At 40.5% G+C, this 7,853-nt stretch overlaps 1 protein-coding gene across 2 annotated transcripts in view; it reads left to right on the top strand.

The window, feature by feature from the left end:
• The first annotated feature begins 612 nt into the window (after positions 1–612).
• The window catches only part of NAA60 (N-alpha-acetyltransferase 60, NatF catalytic subunit), a 60,722-nt gene continuing 53,481 nt past the window's right edge, over positions 613–7,853 (top strand). For both annotated transcript variants that reach the window (XR_006354056.1, XM_043975146.1), the window contains exon 1: positions 613–799. The gene's annotated coding sequence lies outside the window, so the exon portion shown is untranslated. The remainder of the gene's footprint in view (positions 800–7,853) is intronic.

The raw sequence follows: 7,853 nt of genomic DNA, 5'->3' as shown, positions 1-7,853 counted from the left end.
AAGTTCATGTTTATAAATATTTTTGTAAACTATCAAACTGCTACACAGATGTGAACTATTATTTTATTTATTGGCCAAAAAGATTTAGGCCAAGTAACTGCTTCACAGGGAATAAAATGACAACGTAATATGTATGTCTTCAGTGAATAGTAGAAGGAAATTAAAAATGACCCGACAATCAAGGAGCAATTATTATGGTATACTAGTGCCATCTCACTACCTCCCCTAGTCTGAAGGTGCTAATGAATTCAAAACCCAGCGATTTGCCTCCAGTGGTCACTCAACCAACACAGAGGACGCAGTGTTTAAACATACTACGTAAAAAGAGTTTGCCCAATAAGCTGAACAGCCGAAGTGTGAAAAACTTGAGGGACGCGGGCCATCTGCCCCGCCTGTGCAGGAGGGGCCAGGATGATCAATTACTAGACAGCCGCCCCGAGCGCCTCCCTCGCCCCAGCCTTCCCATTTCCCTTCTCGCGCACACGTGGCTCTAGCAAGCAATCTGTCGGGTTCCCTTTCCCACTTTCAAGATGGCGGCGGCGGCAGCGAGTCGGGGAGGCGGAATCTGGGCGGGACCTCAGCCGCATCACGCGCCTGCCCAGTAGCCTATGGGCTTTATCCGCTGCGCCGCCGGGCGCGGGAGGCGGAAGTGTTAATTGCTCGCCGGCTTCGTCGACCGGAGCTCCTGCCGGTTACATAACTGCGACCGCACTGGCTGTGGCTGCTTTCTCTGCGACGCTACGTCGCCCCCAGGATGCTCTAGAAGCTCCCCCTTCCCGGCCGCCGGCTCCCCAACAAGGTGAGATCGCCGAAGGGGTGGAGATGGTGAGGGAGGGGGCCCGGCATGGAGGGGGGAGGGACGGAAGCGGCTGGGGTGGGGGTTGGGATTGGGGATGGAGGGCTGCCTGGGGGAGGCGGCTGGAGGGAGGAAGGAAAAGGGGGGCTTGGGGAATTTGCAAGGAAGTGGCAACGGGCGAATGAGAGGGGCAAGAGAATGAGGGGTGGGGGGTGGGCGACATCGTCGGGGGACTGGGGTGGCCGGGGATGGAGACTGGGTGGCTGCCTTAAGGGGGAGTCCGGTTGTCACTTGAGAGGGGTGGGAAATTATCTTCCTCGCAGGTTGATGATAACCTTTCACCCCTAACACATCACAAAGCACTTTGCTTGCACCTCTCCTGCCCTTATCCTGTGGGATTATTTGTGTATTAGACACTCATTTAGAGACTACCCTCATCTAAACTTTGTATTTCCTCTAGTCCCTAGCTCCGTGTTCTGCATACAGCAGGAACTTAATAAATGTGTATTGAATCGAATTGATTAAATGGTAGATTATGGGGGGCGGGGGGCGGGGAGGATCAGGAGAGAAGTGTGTGAAGGTGTTTTATGTGAGTAGAGGTAATTTGGAGAGCATCAGAGTGTTAGAATCTGGTCACAAGTTGGATCCCCCGGGCTGAAAGGGCTGAGGTGGAAAGCTTGAAGTGCAAGCCGAGGGTGATAATAAGCTAGGGTAGATATTTATGGATGTTTCTGCGGAATCCTGAGAATTGGGGGTCTCTTTTGAAGAAAGTAAATTGTCTGTTAGACTGAATTTAGGGGCCACTTAAAGGTTCACGTTGGTTGCTACCAGAGGAGTTCAATGTCAGTCCAGAATCTTGTTTTACTGTCATTCTGGTGAATAGAGAGTGTACCTCTGTAATTAGCATGGTACGGGAGGGATAGAATACTGTTCAAGTAAAGTAAAATTTTCTATTGAAATTAATGAATAGAATTAGGGACCTGATTACTAGAACAGTTCTGACCTTTTTTTTTTGTGCAAGTGAGATTATATCATGTTTCTGAAAAGAAAGATCCCTTATTAAAACTACAATTTGAGAGCCTGATACTGAAGCAGTAGGATTGTTTGTGAAACTTAAAACTAGACCGAACTCAAACTCTGGAGATTGCTAGTCTTGCTTTAGTCTTCTACCTGACCTGGGTCAGCTTCACCAGGTCATCTGTAAGCATTTGCTTACAATCAAGTGTTTTCTAGTGATGGACAGAGCATGTGAAAGGACCCAGTCTATCTATTTCTGCCTTTGGATCTAGGGTCCCTTAATCTTCACATCTGATTAATTTTTTAAATTGATGCCTTTCACTTTTACATAATAGCAATTTCCTTAAATACTCACCCTTTCCCACCCGTTTGATTGAACTTTTCCACTTAACAAGAAAAATTCAGTTATGCAAAAGCATCCTATACTATAGTAAACAAGGTCTATCAACATTCTACCCTATTAACTTGTCTTACTCCTTTCCCCTCCCTTAATGTTTCTTTATTCTCTTATTTTTTTAAGTTACTCAGTTTGTCTTTTTAGTAATCTAAATTAACATTGTTGTAGATAATGTATATATTATTCACTTTCTGCCAAATTTTTTTTTTTTTTGGTGAGGCAATTGGGGTTAAGTGATTTGCCCAGGGTCACACAGCTAGTAAGTATTAAGTGTCTGAGGCGGATTTGAACTCAGGTCCTCCTGAATACAGGGCCGGTGCTCTATCCACTACACCACCTAGCCGCCCCACTTTCTGCCAAATTTTGAGATTTGCTGGAAGGGCTTGCCCGATTTCTAGAATTCTAGGTACTTACTGATGAAAGCTGTTATCTATATTTCTAAGAGAACAGAGAGAGGCCTGAAATTCATCAGAGGTTTTCTTTGTCAGCACTTGTAAAAGATCTCAAGAAGGCATATGGTGGAAGGCAAGAGAGGTGTGAAGTTTATGTCTCAAATCAGTGTCATGAAAAAAAAATTGGGAGTCACACCACCTTTCTAGGTCTGGCCTTAATGAAATGTTTGATGTTGGGCAAATATTTTACCTCTATGAACCTGAGTTTCCTCACTTGAAAAATGAGGGGGTTGAACTGGACTATTTAGAGGGACCTATGTTTTCAGGCATATGATTTGCTTGTCTTTAAGAACTTTGCTCCACTATAAACTTGAAAACAAACTGTCATATAGACTTGTTTCCTCTGCCAAATTCTTAGGAAATATTATTTTATGAATTTCTTGTTCTCTTGTTTTATACCAGATTTAATGGGGTAAGTTCATTCAGTGTAGTGGTATTTAATCTGATATTTGCAAAGAGAAATTGGAATGCCTGATGATAATGCAAACTTAAAATGTATCTATTAAGAAGAATTCATTTATTCCAAATGGTATGTATATCCATTTTAACAGACTGGGCAGAGAAACAAATGTGACTCCCAAGATTCAGCCTGTAGAAATATCACAACTAATGGAACATAGTTTCTGATAGAGACATGTGAGTACTAGAAGTGTTGAGGCTTTTGAGTGGCATTGATCCAAAAAGAATTTGAAAGGAAACAGAACATAAAGGAAAAATAAAAATGTTTTAATCACATTGAACTCACTTTGAGAATATAGAGCCAACAATAACTGACATTTGTGTGGCACTTTACCTGTATTAAAGTTTACCCACATAACTAGTTAGTGGTAGAGCCTGTAGAGCTTTGAGTCTTCTGACTTCAAGTTCAGAAAATGTAGTGTATGCCTTTGGTGTCATGGAATAAATCCTATAAACCACATTATGGAAGTATGGGAGCTAATTGCAATTCTCATTATTAGAAACCATGAAACTGATATGTCAACTCCCCTTTCTGTAGCCCTTTACAGAGAAATTCTTTATAACAACCCTATGAGATAACTGTTGCGAGCATCATAACACTCATTTTTATAAAGGAAGAAATTTAAATCTCAGAGAGACCAAGTGACTTGTCCTGGTAAAGTATCAGAGTTGGCACTCAAACCAGGCCTGGCTTCTGATTCAGAATCCAGGTTATTTCCCACCATACCAACTTCTGTCTTGTCTGTTCTATCAAATGAAGGATATTAAACTCAATAATCTTTACAAATGAACAAATCTGTCCCCAGTAATATAAGATTCAGAGCTGGAAGGAAATTTAATACATCTCTTCTAACCTCTGTCATTTTACAAATGTAAAAATTGAGTCAGAGAAGGGTTAAGGGACTTGCCCAAGGGTATTACAGATAGTAAGCAGCAAAGCTAGGATTTTTAACTCAGGTCCTTTAAGTTCAAATCTAATACTTTTCCCACTGCATTTTTCTGCCTAAAAGTTACTCCTTTCTGTAACTCTCTTTCCCATATGCTGTGTTATATTCTGCTCTGGGATTTTTTTATTAGCTATAGTGAAAGCAAAGAAAATGATGTTCTCTAAGAAACGTAGGCCAAATGGTCCCCTACTTTATTGGCCTTGAAATATCTCATCCAGGGGATCTCAAACATCAAGACATAACCCTGGCTAGCATCATTTTTCAATAACATGTGATGACCAAATCCATCAATATACAATGACCAAATCCAGCTGTCTTGAAATTTTGCAATAACATCATTTTAGCCAGTTGCCAAGGTGCAAGTTAGATGTTTAGTGACAGTTTGAGAGAGATCTTGAGCCCCAGTCTGTTAAGGGTTCCTATATGGCTTACTCTTGTTTCCATTGTTGTTGTGAAACTACTTGCCCTTCAGTGCTGTTTTGACCAAACATCATGTTTTTATGAAGCCAGTTTAAAAGTTTGCCTTCAAGCCTTTATAGGCACATAACAAAGTCAGAGTTAAGATCTATCTAGTTTTAGTATCCCTCCTCAGACACTGGGAGAGATACACAGTACCTTGCAAATAGCAAGTACCTAATAAAGGGGTTATTGAGTATATCTCTAGAATTTGTCCATTTTTTAAAAAGCCAGGTTACAGATTTTTGGTCTGTGCCAATTGTAACTTTACACAAATTTGGCACAGTGTTTATTTTAGATACACTCCCACACAGAAGATAGTAAATAATTGTGCATGGTGATATCTTTGGCTATAATATATAAAAGCTGCTTAGCAACAGTATGTTTATGATTGACTAGATGTGAAAAATTCTCATGTGGAGTGAGAATTTACTATGGCAAAATATAGTTATGCTTAAATTAGGATTTGACTAGACTGCAAAGCATCATGCTGTTCTTGCTGAGTGCCTAGTTTTATCTGCAGTAATGATTTCAACCTTGCTGTATCTTTATATATCTCAGGATAAATCTGTGTAATAGTCAAAGGAGTTTATGTGACATTGCTCCCAATACAATTTGGTGGCCACTGGTGTCTATTTTCCACAATCCGTTGTTCTTTTTGCTGCTACCTATGTGCAAAGGGTATTGTGCAATCAGTAGTTGTTACGTTCATATTAGGATCATTTTGTCTTGGATTCTTGAGTGGTGAGTAACAGAGCAAGTGATTGGGCTTTTAGAAGGAGACAGAACCTTGAGCAGTTTGGAAGGAGGAAAACCACATGGTTGGGGAAGAGTAAAAGGAAGCTCCAAGTAGTGCCTGAGAATTTGGAGTAGGAGAATACAAAGGGTATATAACTGATGGTAAATAAGTTTCTCAAGCTTTATTAGAGTATATGAACAGAAGTTTGGTATGCCGCTAAAGGACAGGTAAGGTAATGGCAGGGATTAATAATAGGGAGTCACTGAAGGTTTTTGAGCATAGAAGAACTGAAGAGGACCTTAAGTTTTATCAAGTCCAGTCCTGTCATGTTCCAGGTGAGAGAACAGGCACACAGAGAAGTCATTTGCTTATGGTCACATAGCCAGTAACAGGACTGGTATAGAGCTTGGATCTGGTGACCTTAAGTTCAGTCTTTTCACTAAGCCACTCTTCCTCCCTGTGACACAGCCATAGTGGCAGTAGTATATTTCCAAGGATTACATGTGCAGCAATTTGAAGATGGGAGAAATTGGGGCAAGAAAACCATTTAGGAGGCTATTATTAGTATAGTCTAGCTAAGAAGACATGAGGGCCTGAACTCAGTGCTTATCATAGTGCCTGACACATAGCAGGAACTTAGTAAGCACTAGTTGATTGACTGGCTGAACTGGCTTGATTGTAGGAGAAGTATAATGTAGTAAGAGAAAAATACAAGAGATATTACAGAGGTAGAATACAACTGATTGGGAGTAGATGTCAAAGAGGTTACAGCCCCAAGTACCTGAGAATAGGGCCTGGTTTTGAGGAGGAGATAATTTCAGTTTTTGAAATGTTGAGTTTGCAGTGCCAAGAGGACTTCAAGGTGGAGATGTCCAGCAGGCAGCTGCAAATACTTGACTGTAGCTTTTTTATTTTTATTTTAAAAAATTTTTTAATTTTTTTTGCTTTGAATAGAATTTTATTTTCCAAAATATATGTAAAAACAAATTTCAACATCAATTTTTTTAAAACTTTGTGTTCCAACTTCTCTTCCTCCCTCCATTCCCAACCCCCACCCACAAGAACTCAAGCAATTCAAAATAAGTTATACATGAGTAGTCATGGAAAAATTCCCATATTAGCTAGTTGCAAGAGAAAACAGTCAAAACCCCCCAAAACTTCAGCTTTTGACCATTAAAAGCTGGTGAGGGGTGGGGGAGGAGGACTAAAGCTTTGGGAGTATACAAGATCACCGATAAAAGAGTTCAAAGAAGAGGGGCATAACAGACCCTTTAAGCATAGCCACATTTAAGGGGCAGGAGAGTCATCTGGAAAATGAGAGTGATTAGAGAAGGAGGAGAAGAAAAATGGCATTGCCTTATTTACAGAAGGCATGGGAGGAGAGAGAGGATATCAGGCTGGGGAAAAAAAAGGAATGGGCTGGGTGAGTGTCAAATGCTTCAAAGAGTTCAGAATAAAAGTCATTGAAACCTTGGAAAGGATAGTTTCAGTAGTACAGGACAAATCAAGGCAGTGAGTGCAAAAGACTCCAGAGATCACCTGGCTACTCTGCTCATTTTGCAGATGAGAGAACTGTCCTCTCCAGATTGGGGAGTGTGACTTGCCCAGAGTTAGTCATTGGCAGAACTGAAGTTCAAATGCAGGTTCTCTGACTTCCAATTCAGCATTCTAAGCTACCTATTAAATAAACAAACAAGTTAATCTTTCCCTCATTCTGTTCTATTTGTATGGCCCTCATCACTAAAAATCAAATATTATCTCTTCTGGTGTATTTAGAAGCAATTAGCACTTTATGTTCCAGAGCTAGCGTCATTTGGGAAAATATTGAGAATGGAAAACATTAACTATCAGAACATACTTGTCAGAAATAAAATTTTCACTTTGTAAAAGATTTGGCATGATTGTTGTTCTCTGAAAAGAATTCGCTGGGAGTCTGAACAACATACGGTCACTACTTCATCCCAGCAACATTTTTGTTGAGCTTTAATTGGTCAGTGGCTACTTTCTTCAAATGACTACATTGGTCCAAATACTCTTTTCCTTCTTACATCTCTCTTTTGGCTATCTAGTCATTGGTTTTTCAGTATACTTTTTGGGGGTGGGGTGGGGCAATTGGGGTTAATTGACTTGCCCAGGGTCACACAGCTAGTAAGTGTCAAGTGTCTGAGGCTGGATTTGAACTCAGGTCCTTCTGAATCCAGGGCTGGTGCTTTATCCACTGTGCCACCTAGCCCCCCTCAGTATACTTTTGTATGCATTTTCCTTTCCTTTTCATTGAGAACTTGTTTCAGGGATACAGGCTTTATTTAGTGGTGGCCTATACTCTGATTGGTATGGTAATTTCATTTTGATAAAGAAACTTAGCAGATCACCTACAAGTAATATAGTGTGTTAGTTGCTAGGAATATAGAGATGGAAAACAGCAGTATATTGTCTCATGTATGTCAATTTTAATTTCTTTCCTGCTGTGATCAAAGTGTCTTTATTATAGTCAAATTTATATTTCTTTGATTGAAGGATGCATTTTTCTCTCAATGTATATAGAAGTTATTGCCTCAGGGCCTCAGTTTTCTCATCCATAAAACAAATT

This window comes from Dromiciops gliroides, chromosome 1, assembly GCF_019393635.1.
Source record: "Dromiciops gliroides isolate mDroGli1 chromosome 1, mDroGli1.pri, whole genome shotgun sequence".
Taxonomy (NCBI): domain Eukaryota; kingdom Metazoa; phylum Chordata; class Mammalia; order Microbiotheria; family Microbiotheriidae; genus Dromiciops; species Dromiciops gliroides.
This window is presented reverse-complemented; position numbering and strand designations above follow the sequence as displayed.